Source organism: Marmota monax, unplaced genomic scaffold (genome assembly GCF_021218885.2).
Source record: "Marmota monax isolate L192 unplaced genomic scaffold, Marmota_monax_Labrador192_F-V1.1 WCK01_AAM20220418_F8-fsc00142, whole genome shotgun sequence".
Lineage (NCBI taxonomy): Eukaryota > Metazoa > Chordata > Mammalia > Rodentia > Sciuridae > Marmota > Marmota monax.
Genome location: NW_026692025.1, coordinates 420,898 through 438,199, shown reverse-complemented (window position 1 = coordinate 438,199; position 17,302 = coordinate 420,898). Strand labels below are relative to the sequence as shown.

The 17,302-nt window shown below is 36.0% G+C and overlaps 2 protein-coding genes and 1 pseudogene across 5 annotated transcripts in view; 2 read left to right on the top strand and 1 right to left on the bottom strand.

Moving 5' to 3' along the window:
• The window catches only part of Tmlhe (trimethyllysine hydroxylase, epsilon), a 74,314-nt gene extending 57,979 nt beyond the window's left edge, over positions 1-16,335 (bottom strand). Inside the window, exon 1 of one of the 3 annotated variants that reach the window (XM_046452219.2) lies at positions 16,202-16,335. The gene's annotated coding sequence lies outside the window, so the exon portion shown is untranslated. The remainder of the gene's footprint in view (positions 1-16,201) is intronic. The other 2 variants (XM_046452229.2, XM_046452211.2) reach the window with 2 other exon arrangements.
• LOC124097670 (cytochrome c, somatic-like) lies at positions 7,079-7,603 on the top strand (annotated as a pseudogene).
• The window catches only part of Spry3 (sprouty RTK signaling antagonist 3), a 122,239-nt gene continuing 120,265 nt past the window's right edge, over positions 15,329-17,302 (top strand). For both annotated transcript variants that reach the window (XM_058582200.1, XM_058582193.1), the window contains exon 1: positions 15,329-16,068. The gene's annotated coding sequence lies outside the window, so the exon portion shown is untranslated. The remainder of the gene's footprint in view (positions 16,069-17,302) is intronic.

Sequence of the window (17,302 nt, the reverse complement as noted above, 5' to 3'; positions counted from 1 at the left end):
GACTAACCAAGAGAAAAACGATAAAGGCACAAAAAATTAATGTTTTTCCTAAGCAATTAAAGAGGGAATATAATTGGATACTCTATAGATATTAAACATAAAATAAAAAGATATTAGGAATAATGTTATTTATTTATTTTGGAAGATAAATTGTCTTTATTATTTTTATTGGTTCTTTTTAGTTATACATGACAGTAGAATCCATTTTGATATAATTACACAAGCATGTAATATATCTTATTCTAATGAGGACCCTAATCTTGCGGATGTACATGATGTGGAGATTCACTGTGGTGTATTCATATGTGTACGTAGGAAAGTTATGTCAGATTCATTCCATTCGCTTTCCTTTTCCTATCCCCCCTTTCCTTCCCTTCATTCCCTTTGTGTACTCTACTGAATTTCTATTCTTCCCACCTACCTTATTGTGGGTTAGCTTCCACATCTCAGAGAAAACATTAGACCTTTGATTTTTTGGGGTCTGGCTTATTTGACTTAGCATGATAATCTCCTGTTCTATCCATTTATTGGCAAATTCCATAATTTAATTTTTATGGGCTGATTAATAATCTATTGTGTATCACATTTTCTTTATTTATCTGTTGAAGGGCACCTAGGTTAGTTCTATAGCTTTCCCATTGTGAGCTGAACTGCTATAAACATTGATGTGGCTGCATCACTGTAGTATGCTGATTTTAAGTCCTTTGGGTATAAACTGAGGAGTGGGATAGCTGGGTCAAATGGTGGTTCCATTCTCAGTTTTCCAAGGAATCTCCATACTCCTTTCCAGAGTGGTTGCACCAATTTGCAGTCCCACCAGCAATGTATGAATGTACCTCTTTCCCCATATCCTCACGAACACTTATTGTTGCTTGAATTCTTAATAATTGCCATTCTGACTGGAGTGAGATGAAATCTTAGTTTTTAAAAAACTTTTATTCATTCTTTTTAGTTATACATGACAGTAGAATCTATTTTGATATGGTTATACAAACATGGAATATAGCTTATTCTAATTAGGACCCCATTCTTGTGGATTTATATGATGTTGAGATTCACTGGGGTATTATTCATATATGTGGAAAATTAATTCAGCACCAATTCATGATTTATAAACCCCAAAGAAACTAGGAATGGAAGGAACTTTCCTCAACACTATAAAGGCTATATATGACAAGCCCAAATGCAACATCATGATTCATGGAGAAAAACTGAAAGCATTTCCTCTAAAATCAGAAACAACACAAAGATGTCCACTCTCAGCACTCCTATTCAATATAGTATTTGAAATTTTAGACAGAAAAATTAAGCAAGAGAAGGAAATAAAAGGGATAGAAATTAGAAAGGAAGAAGCCAAATTATTGCTGTTTGCTGATAACATGATTCAATAGTTAGAAGATTTTTAAAAACTCCATTGGAAGACTTCTAGAGCTAGTAAAAAAAAATTCAGCAAATTTCAAGGATACAAATCAAAATACAAAATCAATAGCTTTCTTATATAATAATGAATCTACTGAAAAAAATCAAGAAAACAATCCCATTCACAGTAGCCTTAAAAAAATAAAATACCTAGAAACAAATCTAACCAAACAGGTGAAAGACCTCTTCAATAAAAAGTACAGTACACTGAAGAAAGAAATTGAAGAAGACACTGGAATATGGAAAGACCTCCCTTGTTCATGAATAGTCAGAATTAATATCAAAATGGTTATACTACCAAAAGTGATATACAGATGCAATGCAATGCCAATAAAAAACTCAAAAAATCAGCATCAAACACCCAAATAACCTAATCAATAAATAGGCAAACGAACTACATAGCCATTTCTCAAAATAACAATACAAATGGTCAACAAATGAAAAAATGTTCAACATCCTTAGCAATAAGGGAAATGTAAATCATACAGTATATTATTTCATCTCATTCCAGTTAGAATGGCAGTTATCAAGAATACAAATGATAATGAATGCTGATGAGGATGTAGGGGAAAACAAATACTTATAGACCATTGGTGGGACTTTAAATTAGTACAACCACTCTGGAAAGCAGTATGGAGATTCTTCAAAAGTCTAGGAATGGAATTGCCATATGACCCAGCTGTCCCACTCCTTGGTATTTATTCAAAAGAACTAAAATCAGCATACTACAGTGATATAAACATACCTATGTTTACAGCAGCACAATTCACAATAGCCACATTATGGAACCAGCCCAGGTGCCTGTCAGTAGATGAATGGATAAAGAAAATGTGGTAGGGGCTGGGGATGTGGCTCAAGCGGTAGTGCGCTCGCCTGGCATGCATGTGGCCTGGGTTCGATCCTCAGCACCACATACAAACAAAGATGTTGTGTCCACCAAAAACTAAAAGACAAATATTAAAAATTCTCTCTCTCTTTAAAAAAAAAAGAAAATGTGCTATATATACACAATGGAATTTTCCTCAGCCATAATGAAGTGTGAAATTATATGTCACTTGCAGGAAAATGGATGTTAAGCAAAAGAGGTCAAACTCAGAAAGTCAAGGGTTGTATGTTTTCTCTCATATGGGGAAACCAGAAAGAAGAAAGGGGAAAAAAAGATCTCATATAAATAGAACAGAGATGAATAGAGTAGAAGAAGGGGATGGGGGAGGGAAGAGAGGAGGGAAAGAGGAGGTACTAGGGAATAAAATTGACCAAATTATGTTGTGTGCATGTACGAATATGTAATGATGAAACCAACTATTATGTAATTATAATTCACTGATAAAAATGTTTGTAAAATGCTTTTAGGTAATCATGTATAGAATGAAATTATATTAGCCTGTTGAAGGGTACAGAAAAAATAGCAAACATATTTAACACTAAAATATTAAGAGTTACCATTATATATTGATTATAAGACAAAAGTTGGTACAGTTATTTTGAAAAACATTTTTCATCTACCAGAATTGAAGATATGCATGCACTTTTGTGTTGTAATAGTACTTCTATGCTAGATTAGATTGGTGGTTCTTATTGGAGGTCTTGCCACCTTTACAATTATGTTGGTAATGTATAGGAATGGGTAAGTGGGTGATTACAATGACATTTAGTGGGTTCAGCGTTTTAGGCATCCTGAAATACTTGGGACAGTCCCAGACAATGGAGAATCTTGCCTATTTTTAAAAATAAAACCATGTTTATAAATATTAGAATCCAGAACATAACTTCCTTTTTACATGTAAGTATGATATTTTGCACACATTGAATGTGCATTTGAATGTATGTATCAAGTACACTGAGAGAAATATGTGTTTTCTTTTGTTCAAAAATGTATCTTGCTAGGAGCGGTGGCACACACCTGTAATTCCAGTGGCTCAGGAGGCTGAGACAGGAGGATTGTGAATTCAAAGTAAGTCTCAGTAAAAAAGTGAGGCCCTAAGCAACTCAGTGAGACCCTGTGTCTAAATAAAATACAAAATAGGTCTGGGAATGTGGCTCAGTGGTTAAGTGCTCTGAGTTCAATCCCCCCCCCCCCAAAATTAAAAATTTTATCTAAAATTATTCATTATTTTTAGAAAATTGTCACCAATGATAACTGTGAGACAAGCATGTATTTGCAGCAGGTTTTATTCATTGTAATCCATGTATAGTTGTAAACATTTGGCTACTTCAAGTTGTCATGCTCCAGTATTAATATATGCAAGTGTGTTATTTTATTGTGAATCATATTTACTTTTTCTTTTAAATTATAGTTAGGACATTGTGCTCATATTTTAAGATTATATGTACAGGTAGTTTGCATTAATTATCTATGTATTTCACTTCTGGTTTGTAAAGAAGTTGGTTTAAAATATTTATTATGAAGAGGAAGAATTGGGTCTTATAGGATTTAACTTGAAGACAGTTCTCATATGTAGAGACACTGCAGCAACAGCAAAAAATTAAGCATAATGTCAAATGGAGAGTAGATAAATTGCAGTTTGTTGCTACAATGGAATATTACATAGCAGTTAAAATGAACTCCACTCTGATCTCCCACCTTACCCCTAGCTCCATTCCATGGAAGCCATAAGGACCAAGAGTGAATGCAGCTGACCTGATTTTTGAGTTCTTAGGGGAAAAAATGCCCATTTGTCAAAACTATAGCATTCTTGTAGCAATCAATGGGGGAAGACAAATGTCATGGCTGCCAGAAGTTGGAGTATTGTTTGAAGCAAGTGAGAGACCAGCCAAAAATTTAACAGAGAAAGCTATATAACGAGAAAGCTATATTAGGCTTTGATAAGGCCCCACATATTCCTGGAGTTCTGCATGTTTTTACTCAAGTTTAGGAGAAATTGGAAATTATTTCAGTTATTTTCTAGTCCCTGACCAAATATGAGGTGTTATACAGGCAGTTTAATAGCCAGCATAGAATTCTTAATTTTTCTGAATGTCGAATGTGTGTCCCAATCCACACGTAAATATGTTTAAGCACAATATCTGAACAATTACTGGAAGATCACCATGGTATGGTCTAGGGGTGTTCCCTAGGAAGTTGGCATTAAAAATAAAGGTAAGAAAAACAAAACAATTAAAAACCTAAGTAGAGGCATAAGCAACCACACATTATTGGGGAGGCTGGAAGGCAGTAGAATGAAAAAATGCTGAAAGTAAAAACTCAAACTGTCAATCAAGAATTACTTCATATATGAAGACATAAGTGGATAAAAAGAATAAAAGGAGGGCTGGGGTTGCATGTGGCTCACTGATAGAGCACATCCTTGGCATGTGTGAGGAGCTGGGTTCGATCCTCAGCACTACAAAAAATAAATAAATAAAGGTATTGTGTCCACCTACAAGTAAAAAATATTTTTAAAAGAATAAAAGGATAAAAATGTACAAAGTACAACCATAATACAACTGGAGTGGCTAGACTGATATATAATATCAGACAAAATAGATTTTAAGAAAAAAAGTTACTAGAGTAAGATAAGGACATTTTATGAGGATGGAAGTGCCAATTCATCAAGAAGATATACTACTACTACTACTACTACTACTACTACTACAACTACTACTGCTAATAATAATGAATGCATCTGAAAACAAAACTATCTCCAACTCATTTTATTTTTGTATGTGGTGCTGAGGATCGAACCCGGGCCGCACGCATGCCAGGCGAGCGCGCTACTGCTTGAGCCACATCCCCAGCCCCTCCAACTCATTTTATAGGTTAGTGCCTATCATCAAATAAGACAAATACCTCATAAGAAAACTATAATCCTATATTTCTTATGAATAAGCAAAAATACTCAAATGATAGAAAATCAAATCCACCAGTATGAAACAGAAAAGAATTATACACCATGACCAAGTAGGATTGATTCCAGGAATGAAATATTGATTTGAAATGTCAAAATCAATATAGTACCTCATATTATATTACTACATGATCATTTCAATAGAGGCAGAAAAAATAAATATCTGACAAGATCCTACATCCATTCATGATTAAAAAAAATTCATTAACCTAATAAAGAATATCAACAAAAACCACACAGCCAATATCATATTTAATGATGAAAGTATGAATGCTTTACACTAAGATCAGGAGTAAAACAAAGATGCTCACTCTTGCTACTTATATTCAGGAGTGTACTGGATATTCTAGCTGGAGGAATTAGACAAGAAAAACAAAAGTTATTCAGATGGGGGTAAAAAGCAAAACTGTCTTTAATGTAATCCTGTATGAGAAAAATTCTAAGAAATACAGCATACATGCATAAACTGTGTGTGTGTGTGTGTATACAGATACACACTAATAATTCTACTCAACAACAGGAGACTGAGGCAAGAGATCCCAAGTTCAAGGCCAGCCTCAGCAACTTAGTGAGACCCTAAACAACTTAGTGAGACCCTGTCTCATAATTAAAAAATAAAATAAAAAGGGCTGGGGGTGTGACTCACTGGTAGAGCTCCTCCATGAGTTCAATCCCCAGTATTCACCCCCCCAAAAAAAGTCATTTGTTCTTCTATATACTTGGAAAGAAAAATCAGAAAGTGATATTATGAAGATAATTCACAATAGCATCAAAAAGAATAAAATATGAATACATTTTATAAAAAAGTGAAATCCTTTTTACATTGAAAAATATGAAACACTGCTGAGGGCAATTAAAGATGTAAATAAAGAGAGACATTTCACATTCATGGATCAAAAAATTCAATGTTTTAAAAATGGCAGATTTCCCATGATTAATATATATATTCAAGGTGATCTCCATCAAAATCAAAGCAGGGGCTGGGGATGTGGCTCAGGCGGTAGTGCGCTCACCTGGCATGCACAGGGCACTGGGTTCGAACCTCAGCACCACAAAAAAATAAAATAAAGATGTTGTGTCCACTGAAAACTGAAAAATAAATATTAAAAAAATTCTCTCTCTCTCTCAAAAAAAAAAAATCAAAGCAGGATTATGTATTGAAATTGAGAAGTTGACCCTAATATTTATATGGAAATGTAAAGAACTCAGAATAGCTCAGATAATGTGAGTTTAGATATAAATCCTTATATTTATGGTACACTAGTTTTCAAAAAAGTTCCAGGTCAATTCAACACCAAAAAGAATATTTCAACAAATGGTGATGGAAAAATTGGATATCCAATATCCAAATGCAAAACAACAAATTAAGACACTTACCTTACCATATGTAAAAGTAACTAAAAATGGATCAGAAACAGTAAAAAATTTTAGGAGAAAACCCTCCTTATCTCAGATTAGGCAAAGATTTCTTAGATAAAATACCAAATAGAAAATAAAAGGAAAGGAAAGGAAAAAAGAAAAGAAAATGAAAAAAGAAATACAATATGCAAAAGGAAAAAAAAATCATAAATTGGAAATTTGTATTGAATTTATAAAAATTCAAAACCTTTGCTCTTCTAAAGATAAGAACGGGACAATGAAAAGACAAGCCATATGTGATCAATGACTTGTATACAAATTACATTTCAATAATGAGACAAATAGCCCAATTTAAAAATGGGCAAAATATTAAGTAGAAATTTCTCTGAAGAACATATATAAATGGAACATAGGCGCAGAACAGCGTGTCCTTGGGCTAGAGTGGGATCTCCGGCTTCTGATCGGGATCCTTCTTTGCTTCTTTGCGCTAGCCACGAAAGAACGTTGAGATCGAGGCGTAGAAACTGCAGCAGAATTAAAAATGGGTGATGTTGAGAAAGGCAAGAAGATTTTTGTTCAGAAGTGTGCCCAATGCCACACAGTGGAAAAGGGAGGCAAGCACAAGACTGGGCCAAATCTCCATGGACTGTTTGGGCGGAAGACAGGTCAGGCTGCTGGATTCTCTTATACAGATGTCAACAAGAACAAAGGCATCACTTGGGGAGAGGATACACTGATGGAGTATTTGGAGAATGCCAAAAAGTACATCCCTGGAACAAAAAATGATCTTCGCTGGCATTAAGAAGAAGGGAGAAAGGGCAGACCTAATAGCTTACCTCAAAAAAGCCACTAATGAGTAATAGCTACTGCCTTATTTATTACCAAACAGAAATGTCTCTTGGCTTTTTTATGTGCACCATAATTTAATTGATGTGATACACCAGAAATCAGATCATGAATGACTGACAAAATTATATTTGTTGGACAATCCTGATTTAAGTAAAACTTACTTGTAGTTAAATTAATATTTTGGTTATATTCCCACTTCAGTAAATTCTATCACTGTTTCCCCTTTTTAAAGTTGTGGTTGGACTTAATTAGTAATGTTCAGTATTTCACAAAAATGGTGAATGACATCTGAAAACTGGTTTTATATTTAGTTTTATAGAACTGATTATGTGAATATGTTTAAAATATGGGGGAAATCCCTTCACTCTCTCAGAACCAAGCATGATTCACATTTGTTTCAATTTGTGTTCATTAGCCTATTAAAGTTTGAAGATAAGGAAGCAGTGTCTACTTTATATTTTTTTTTAAATATTTATTTATTTATTTATTTACTTTTTAGTTTTTGGCAGACACAACATCTTTGTTTGTATGTGGTGCTGAGGATCAAACCCGGGCTGCACGCATGCCAGGCGAGCGTGCTACCGCTTGAGCCACATCCCCAGCCCTCTACTTTATATTTTTGTTGACCATGCCAATTTGATTAGAATTCCCTGTATCTAAAATGCTGTTCTTTCCTTATGGAAAGGCATTTTTAGTGTGGTTTATGTATGATATTAAATAAAGAATATTTAACACTTCTCAAATTAAAAAAAAAAAAAGAAAGCACATGGAAATGTGTTCCACTAGTCATTAGGGAAATGGCTACAATGTTTTTAAAGGGAAAAATAACAAGGATTGATTAGGATATGGAAAATTTAGAACCACAGACATTGCTGATGGCTCATGTAAATGAATATAAAATAGTACTATCCTTTAGAAAATGGTTTAGCAAATTATTAATTATAAAATGACCAAGCAATTGTATTACTAGTTATCTACCCAAGAGAACTGAAAACAAATGTCCATCCCCAAAACTCATACACAAATGTTTATAGTAGTCTTATTCACAACAATGAAAAGATAAAAAACAATCCATATGTCTGTCAACTGATGAGTGGATTTTAAAAAATGTAGTCTAACAATACCACAATATTGGGTGATTTCAACATACCCCCTCACCTCTAGATAGGTTATTCAGATACAAGCCGAGTAAAGATTCTACAGAGCTAAAAAATACTGTTAATCACATGGACTTGCCAGACTTCTATAGAATATTTCATTCATCAAAAACTGAATTCACTTTCATCTCAAAAGCACATGGAAAATTCTCTCAAATGAATCATATTTTGTGGAACAAAGCAAATTTTAGCAAATACAAAAAACATAAATGATTCCTTGCATCCTAGCAGGTCATAATGGAATGCATTTAGAAATCAAGGGCAATACAAAAACCAGAAGCCACTCTAATACCCGAAGATTAAATAATGCAGTTTTGAATAAAGAATGTTTCATAGAAGAAAACATCTCAGAAAATAGAGATACAACATATCAAAATCTCTGGGACAGTATAAAGGTAGTTCTAAGATTAAAGTTTATAGCATTAAGTTCCTACATTAAGAAAGTAGAAATTATTAAATAAATAATCTAACATTGCAACAAAAGAACAAACTACTACTCAAATCAGTATAAGATGGGATATAATTAAAATTGGAGATGAAATTGAGGATAAAAAACAATACAAAGGATTAATACAACAAAGAGTTGGTTCTTTGAAAGGATAAATGATATTGATAAACCTTGGGCTGGGGTTGTGGCTCAGCAGTAGAGCACTTGTCTCCCATGTGTGAGGCCCTGGGTTCGATCCTCAGCACCACATTTTAAAAAATAAATAAATAAAGGTATTGTGTCCATCTACAACTAAAAATATTTTTTTTAAATTTTGATAAATCTTTAGCCAAACTAACCAAAAGAAAGAGAAGAACCAAATTAACAAAATTAGATATCACTACAGACACTATAAAATCCAGAGGATCATTAGAAAAGCTATATACCAATAAGCTAAAATATCTTGAAGATACTGACAAATTCCTTCAGACATATGACCTATCCAAACTGAATCATGTAACAGAAAACATAAACAGATTAATATGAAGTAATAAAATTGAAGCAGCTATCAAAATCCTTCCAACAAGAAAAGTCCAGGACTTGATGGATTCTTAGTCAAGTTCTACCAGACCTTTAAGAAGAACTAACACACACCAGTCCTTCTCAAATTATTCCATGAAATAGAAAAGGAGTGAACGCTGCCAAATTCATTCTATGAATCCAGTATCACCATGATACCAAAACCAGACAAAAACACATCATAGAAAGAAAACACCAGAGGAATATCCAAAATTAGATGTAGAAATTCTTAATAAAATATTGGTAAACTACATTCAAAACAAAATTAAAGAAGATAGTACACCATGATCAAGAGGGGTTCATCCCAGGGATTCAGTTGGTTCAATCTATGGAAACCAATAAATGTAATTCACCACATAAATAGAGCTAAGGACAAGAATCACATGATAATTTCAATAGATACAGAGAAAATATTTGAGAAAGTCCAGTACCCATTCATTCTTAAAACTAGGAAGAGAAGAAACTTACCTCAACATTGTAAAGCCTATATATGATAAACTCAAATCTAACATCATACTGAATGGAGAAAAACTGAAAGCATTTCCTCTAAAATCAGGAATAAGAGAAGGATGTCCTCTCTCACCAATCCTATTCAACATAGTCAATTGAAACTCTAGCCAGAGCAATCAAAGAGAGGAAATTAAAGGGATACAAATAGGAAAAGAAGAAGTCAAACTATATTTGCTGATGACACTATCTTGTATTTATAAGACCCCCAAAACTCCACCAGAAGATTGCTGGAGCAGAAAAATAAATTCAGTCAAGTAGCGGGATATAAGATCAACATACATAAATCATTTGTGTTCCTATACTTAAATAATGAATCTCCTGAAAAAGAAATTAGGATAACCACCCCATTCATAATGACCCCCCCCCAAAAAAAAACCCACAAAAAGAACAACTTGGGAAAGACCTCTACAATGAAAACTACAGAACATCAAAGAAAGAAATTGAAGAACTCAGAAGATGGAAAAAACCTCCCATGTTCTTGCATAGGCATAATTAATATTGTTAAAATGGTCATGTTCCCAAAAGCATTATACAAATTCAATGCAATCCCCATTATACACCAATGCCGTTATTCACAGAACTAGAAAAAAAGCAGTTCTAAAATTTATTTGGAAGAATAAGAGATACAGAATAGACAAAGTAATACTGAGCAAGAAGAGCAATACTGGAGGTATCATAACAGTAGTCCTCAAATTATACCACAGAGCTATAATAACAAAACAGCATGGTATTGGCACCAAAACAGACATGAAGACCAATGGGACAGAATAGAAGGCACAGAGAAAAATGCACATAGTTGCAGTGGTCTGATCTTTGACAAAGGTGCCAAAAACATGTTGGTGATATGACAAGCTTTTTTAACAAATGGTGTTGGGAAAACTGGATATCCATACGTACAAGAATGCAACTAGATTTCTCCCCCTACCCCACTCACCTGGCACGAAAGTCAATTCAGTGAATCAAAGGCCAAGGATTAGACCAGAAACACTGCAACTACTAGAAGAAAATGTAGATCAAACACTGCAACATAGTGGTGCAGGCATTGACTTCTTTAACAAGACTTCTAAAGTTCAAGAAATAAAACCAAGAGTCAATAAGTGGGACAACATAAAATTAAAAAGCTTCTGTATAGCAAAGGAAAGGATTAATAGCACGAAGAGAGAGCCTATAGGAGATCTTTGCCACCTGCTCCTCAGATAGGAGATTAATATTCAGACTATATAAAGAACTCATAAAACTTAATACCAAAAACCAAATAATCCAGTTAATAAATGGGCAAAAGAACTAAACAGACACTTCTCAAAATAAGAAATATGGGTGGCAAATAAAAACATGAAAAAATGTTCAGTATCTCTAGCAATTAGGGAAACACAAAGCAAAACTACATTGAGATTTCATCTTACTCCAGTCAGAATGGCAATTATCAAGAATACAAATAATAGGGCTGAGGTTGTGGCTCAGCAGTAGAGCGCTCATCTATCACTTGTGAGGCCCTGGGTTAGATCCTCAGCACCACATAAAAATAAATAGATAAAATAAAGGTATTGTGTCCAACTACAACTAAAAAAATAAATATTAAAAAAGAATACAAATAATAATAAACATTTGCAAGGATGTGGGGAAAAGGTACATTCTTACATAGTGTGTGAAATGGCAAATTAGTACAAACACTCTGGAAAGCATTATGGAAATTCCTCAAAAGATTTTAAGAATGGCCAGGTGTGGTAGCACACTCCTGTAATCCCAGCAGCTTGGAAGGCTGAGGCAGGATGATCACAAGTTCAAAGCCAGCTTTAGCAACTTAGCGAGGCTCAAAGTAACTCAGTGAGACCCTGTCTCTAAATAAAATAAATAAATATAAATATATATATATATATATATATATATATATATATATATATATATATATATATATATATATATATATATATATATAAAGGGCTTGGGACGTGGCTCAGTGGTTAAGTGCCCCTAGGTTCAATTCCATTCCTAAATGACTAGAAATGGAATCATCATATGACCTAGCTACTCTGCCCCTTGGTATATATTCAAAAGATATAAAATCAGCACATATAATGATGCAACCATACCAATGTTTATAGCAGCACAATTCACAGTAGCCAAGCTATGGAAGCAGCCCAGTACCCATTAACAGATGAATGAATATGCAAAATGTGGTATGGATACACAATGGAGTTTTACTCAGCCATACAGAAGAATTATATTATTCTTGAACATAATTAAACATTAAAGAATCATACAATTAAAAAATTGTGTGGCTGCATCACTATAGTGTGCTGATTTTCAATCTTTTGGAATATACCAAGAAGCAGATGGCTGGGTCATATGCTGATACATGGATAGAACTGGAGAGCATCAAGCTAAGTGAAATAAGCCAAATCCAGAAAGTCATGGGTTGAATGTTTTCTCTGAGATACAGAAGCTTGACCAAAATAAGAGGGGAAAAAGGAAGAAAAAGTTGGGGGAAATTCCAAGAAAACAGAAAAGAGATCAGTGGAGTAGAGGGAGTTGAGGGGGAGGAAGGAAGAATGGGAAAAGAGAAGAATGGTAGAATGAATCTGACCAAACTTTCCTATGTATGTATGTGTATATATATATATATATATATATATATATATAATATATATATATGAATATACCACAGTGAACCTGACCTTTATGTATATCCATATGCACTGTTATGATTTAGATATGCACTGTCCCCCCAAAGCTGTAAAACGAACGAATGTTCAGAGGTAAAATGATCAGATTATGAGAGTTGTGATCTAATCAATGACATAATCCACTGAGAAGGATTAACTGGGTAGTAACTGTAGGCAGGTGGACGTAGATCCCTGAGAGTGAGTCTTTGGGGTCTATATTGTTTGTCCCTGGTGAGTGGAGGTCCCTCTGATTTCCTGATTTCTATGTCCTGAGGTGCTTTCCAACTCCACTTCCTTCTGCCATCATCTGCCTCTCCTCAGGTCCACAGAAATTGGACTGCACATTATGGATGAGACTTCTAAAACCATGGGTACCAAATAAACATTTCCTTCTCTATAATTGTTCTTGTCAGGTCTTTAGATCACAGCAGTGAAAAAACTGACTAAAACATGCACTAATTTAAAAAAAAAAAACTATAAAAATGTGGCTTCTCCATACCATGGAATATCATTCAGTCATGAAAATGAATTAAGTACTGATTCATGTTACAATAAGGATGAGCCCTGGAAACATTTTGAGAAGAATAAGAACACAGACACAAAAGGCCACTTATTCTATGATTCCTGTCATGTGAAATGACTGTAGTAGGTAAATCCATAGAGACAAAGTAGCTTAGGGGTTGCCTGGTTCTGCTGGTAGTCACAGGATGGCTTACAAGTAGGAAAATGAGATATCATTCAGTTGATGGAAATGTCTAAAGTCAGATTTTCATGATGGCTACACCTGTTGATAAGTTTGCTAAGAATCCTTGAAGTGTACAGTCAAAACAGGCCAATTTTATGGTATGTAAAAGATATCTCAAAAGAAAAAATGGAGGCGGTGGCGTACGCCTCTAATCCCAGTGGCTTGGGAGGCTGACTAGGAGCATCTTGAGTTCAAAGCCATCCTCAGCAAAGATGAGGCGCTAAGCAACTCAGTGAGACCCTGTCTCTAAATAAAATACAAAATAGAGCTGGGGATGTGGCTCAGTGGTCAAGTGCCCCTGAGTCCAATCCCTGGTACCAAGAGGGAAAAAAGAAAAAGAAAAAAAAAAAAAAAAAAAACACAACTAAGAACATCCTAGGAAGCAAAGAAAAAAAAAAACAGGTCATCTCTTTGATGATTTGTGAGTGACCATGCAGAGCTCCTTAGGCTACCCTCTGTTGTGGCACTGCTGACTGTGATTGGGTAAGTGGTTTTCTTCTGAGGTCTGAGAGTGAAGCAGTGATTTTGTATTTTAAAATTTAAAACTTTAAAAATAATATTGCTGGTTTGAAATTTGGAGTAGTGGGGTGGGGAAACATGGATTTGAAAAATATTCAGCATGTGGAAGTGACAAGATTTTATACTGATTACATATAGACAGTGGAGGTGAATGAAGATGCCTTATACTGAGAATGCTTGAAGTTGCATTCCTGGCACAGAGCAGACATTTGTTGATTGTCTTTGGAGTAAACAAATAGGGTATGATGAATAGGGTAAAAATAGATGAGCAGAATAAAAAACCTGGCTAAACAAAGCAGTCACCCGTTCTTGCCAAATGGCCAGTCCTAAACACACCCTGAATGCTGGTCAACAGATGTCCTGCACGATTTCCATCAGACCATTTGAGAAATTATCAGGCCTCTCCCTCACCCAGAAAAACACTCACTATATATCAGGTCCTCCTTGCTAGAACCTGCAGGTGTGGCACAGGCTTCCCCAAGAGTCTTATCCTACGAATTTATGTGTGGTGCAATGGCAGGTTCATGCCCAGACCATATGAGCATGAGGGACATTTGGCCTTGTAGACAGAGGGTCACAGCGGTAGCCAGTCAGTTGATCTGTTTGGTTTGGCTCCAAGCCCCCACCAAAGAGTTTATTAACTCACCACCCCCCAGCTTTGGCAGATAGAAAATACAGCTGTCAGAAACATCTTAAACATGGAGTGATTGGTTTGGATGTTTTACTGCCTTCTCAGAGTTGACAAGCACAAATGCAGAAATACTCATCATTCTTGGTACATACACCAAAACAAGGAAGTGATTGGTCTCAGTTCACACTGCCAAGAAATGAAAAAATGGGAGGGGCATACTAAAGAAGTCCCCAGACTCTACCACTCCAGTGTGCATTTCTTTCATCTTACTGGTTATGATGCAAAGTATATTTTTAAGCATGTGATAAATTAGTATAGTTTTGTAGTTGTTGTGAAAAATATTTTGCATAATTAATAGTTTCCACTATGATTATCAAACCTGCTCCTTATGAGGAGGAATTGAAAGTTGACATCAGGATGTTGATCTATAGTATTTATTTATTTTTACAGTTAACTAATGTAAAATCAACTGTGTATAATATCAAGTTAAGAAGCAATTGTACAGCTGGGTGTGTAGCTCAGTGGTAAAGTGCATGCCTCTCATGTGTGAGGCCGTGGGTGTTATCCTCAGCATCACATAAAAATATAAATAAAGATACTGTGTGTTTATTTACAACTAAAAATATTTTTAAAAAGAATCAATTGTAAGAGAGTTTTGTAAGAGGGGATTATGGAAGTATTTCTAAATATGAGAGCTCAAGGTTTTCTTTCAGTGCTTACTTAGGGAGTTAACTCACTCAACTCTTTCAAGAAAGTTTTGCTAGCAATGTAATATACGACATATATAATAGTATGCAATCACGTAGCTAAAATCCTAAAAGGTCAAACATCCAGAAGAGCTTATTCAGAGTTGACATTCAAGTTATGCATAACATGAATTCCGTTTCCAGTATTATTAAAGGGCTCTTCAGAGTTGTTTTCCGAACAGTGAACTTCTTAGGTAATTTCCCCAATACCCTACTCGGCCACCCCTTGTTTTGGAGGGACAGACAAAGGGTAAAATCTGGGCAGAGAACATTAATTGATCTGAGCACTAAAGAAGGCAGCGCTGGAAGGTCTTGCAAGAGTTGAGTTTCTCTTTCCATTGCAAGGGAAGGGTAAGTGAGGTACGGAGAGGTAGGGACTTGCTAAAGTCTAGACATCAAGTGAGTGACAGATCCAGGGCTGCAAGGTTTGACTGAGGTTGAAAACAATGCACGCAAAGCGTCAGTCCCAACGCCAGCTCGCTCCAGTTGTTGCAGCTCTTCCCGAGCGCTAGGCCCATTTAGCCCCACGCTGATACTCAGTCGCGCAACTGGCACAAACTGTGACGCCAGCCCTGAAGGCAAGGCGGGAGTGTCCTTCTCTTCCACCAGAGTTAAGGTGAGTACCACCACTCTGAGGTGGAGCAGCAGGGGAGAGCCGCCGCCGCCCACTGCACCAGGCCCCAAAGCCAGAGCCTAGGCAAATCCACAGCCAAAGATACCCCTTACCCGACCCACGCGGCTGGACCTACCTGTGCTGGAGGTCGCGACTCCCAACTCCGCAGAATGGGTAGAAATGCAAACAAGGAGGGCCTTGGAATGCACAGTTGCAAGGCCGTTTGCTCCCCCCCCCCCAGATTGTCTGGCCCGCGCTCCCCTCCCCCAGTCCGCTCGGGCCTTCCTGAGAGCCTTGAGGCCCCGCCTCACTCCTTCCGGCCGGTGCTGTGTCTACGCGCCGCTTACCTAACCCGCTGCAGAAGCGCTTTAAAGACCTACCTCCAGAGGGATTGGGCCTGGGCCTGGACGCGTTACTCAATTGCCTTCATTGAACAGATTTGGGGGCATAGTTTCGGGAAGGAGAACACACAAACCGCAACGCTACTCTGGCTGTAAAACTCAGGTCTCCTGCCTGCCTGCCTACCTACCATTTCAGTGATCTAGTGCTGGGGATTGACCCCAGGGCCTTGTGCCTGCAAGGCAAGCACTCTACCAACTGAGCTATATCCCAAGCCCCTCACTGTGCTTCTTATTGAAGTGAACTAGCACTAAAATTCTTCCATCACCCTTTGGCCACTTTCTTGAACTTGCCTACTTCACAACCAGTCATTGCTGGACTCCTGTGAGTTAACTTGAATAGCTTCAATCCAAGTTCAGATATGATGCTAAATACAGTGAACACTAGAGGGGAACAAACCATTAAGAATAAACACTTTACACAAGTAAAAATTTAAGAACTGGGGCTGCGGTTGTAGCCAGGCAAGGACCACTTGCCTAACATGTGTGAGGCACTGGGTTCTATCCAAAGCACCACATACAAATAAGTAAATAAAATAAAGGTACACCAAAAAATTTTTTTAAAAATTTAAGAACAGTACATATTAGAAGGAAAGACTAAAAAGTGTAGTGAAATAATATCTTCAATAAAAATACAGGACAGAGGAAAAATACTGAAAGAATAAAGAAGAAAATTCAATGCATATACATTGAAAACTAAGCAATTCTGGAGTATTATACATTATCATACTATTAGAGATGAAAAATATTGATCTAAGGACAAAAAGTAAGAAAGGAAATGCCTTGTACAAGTTAAAATAAACACCAGTTTCTTAAAAAGATATACAGAAGAAAAAGTC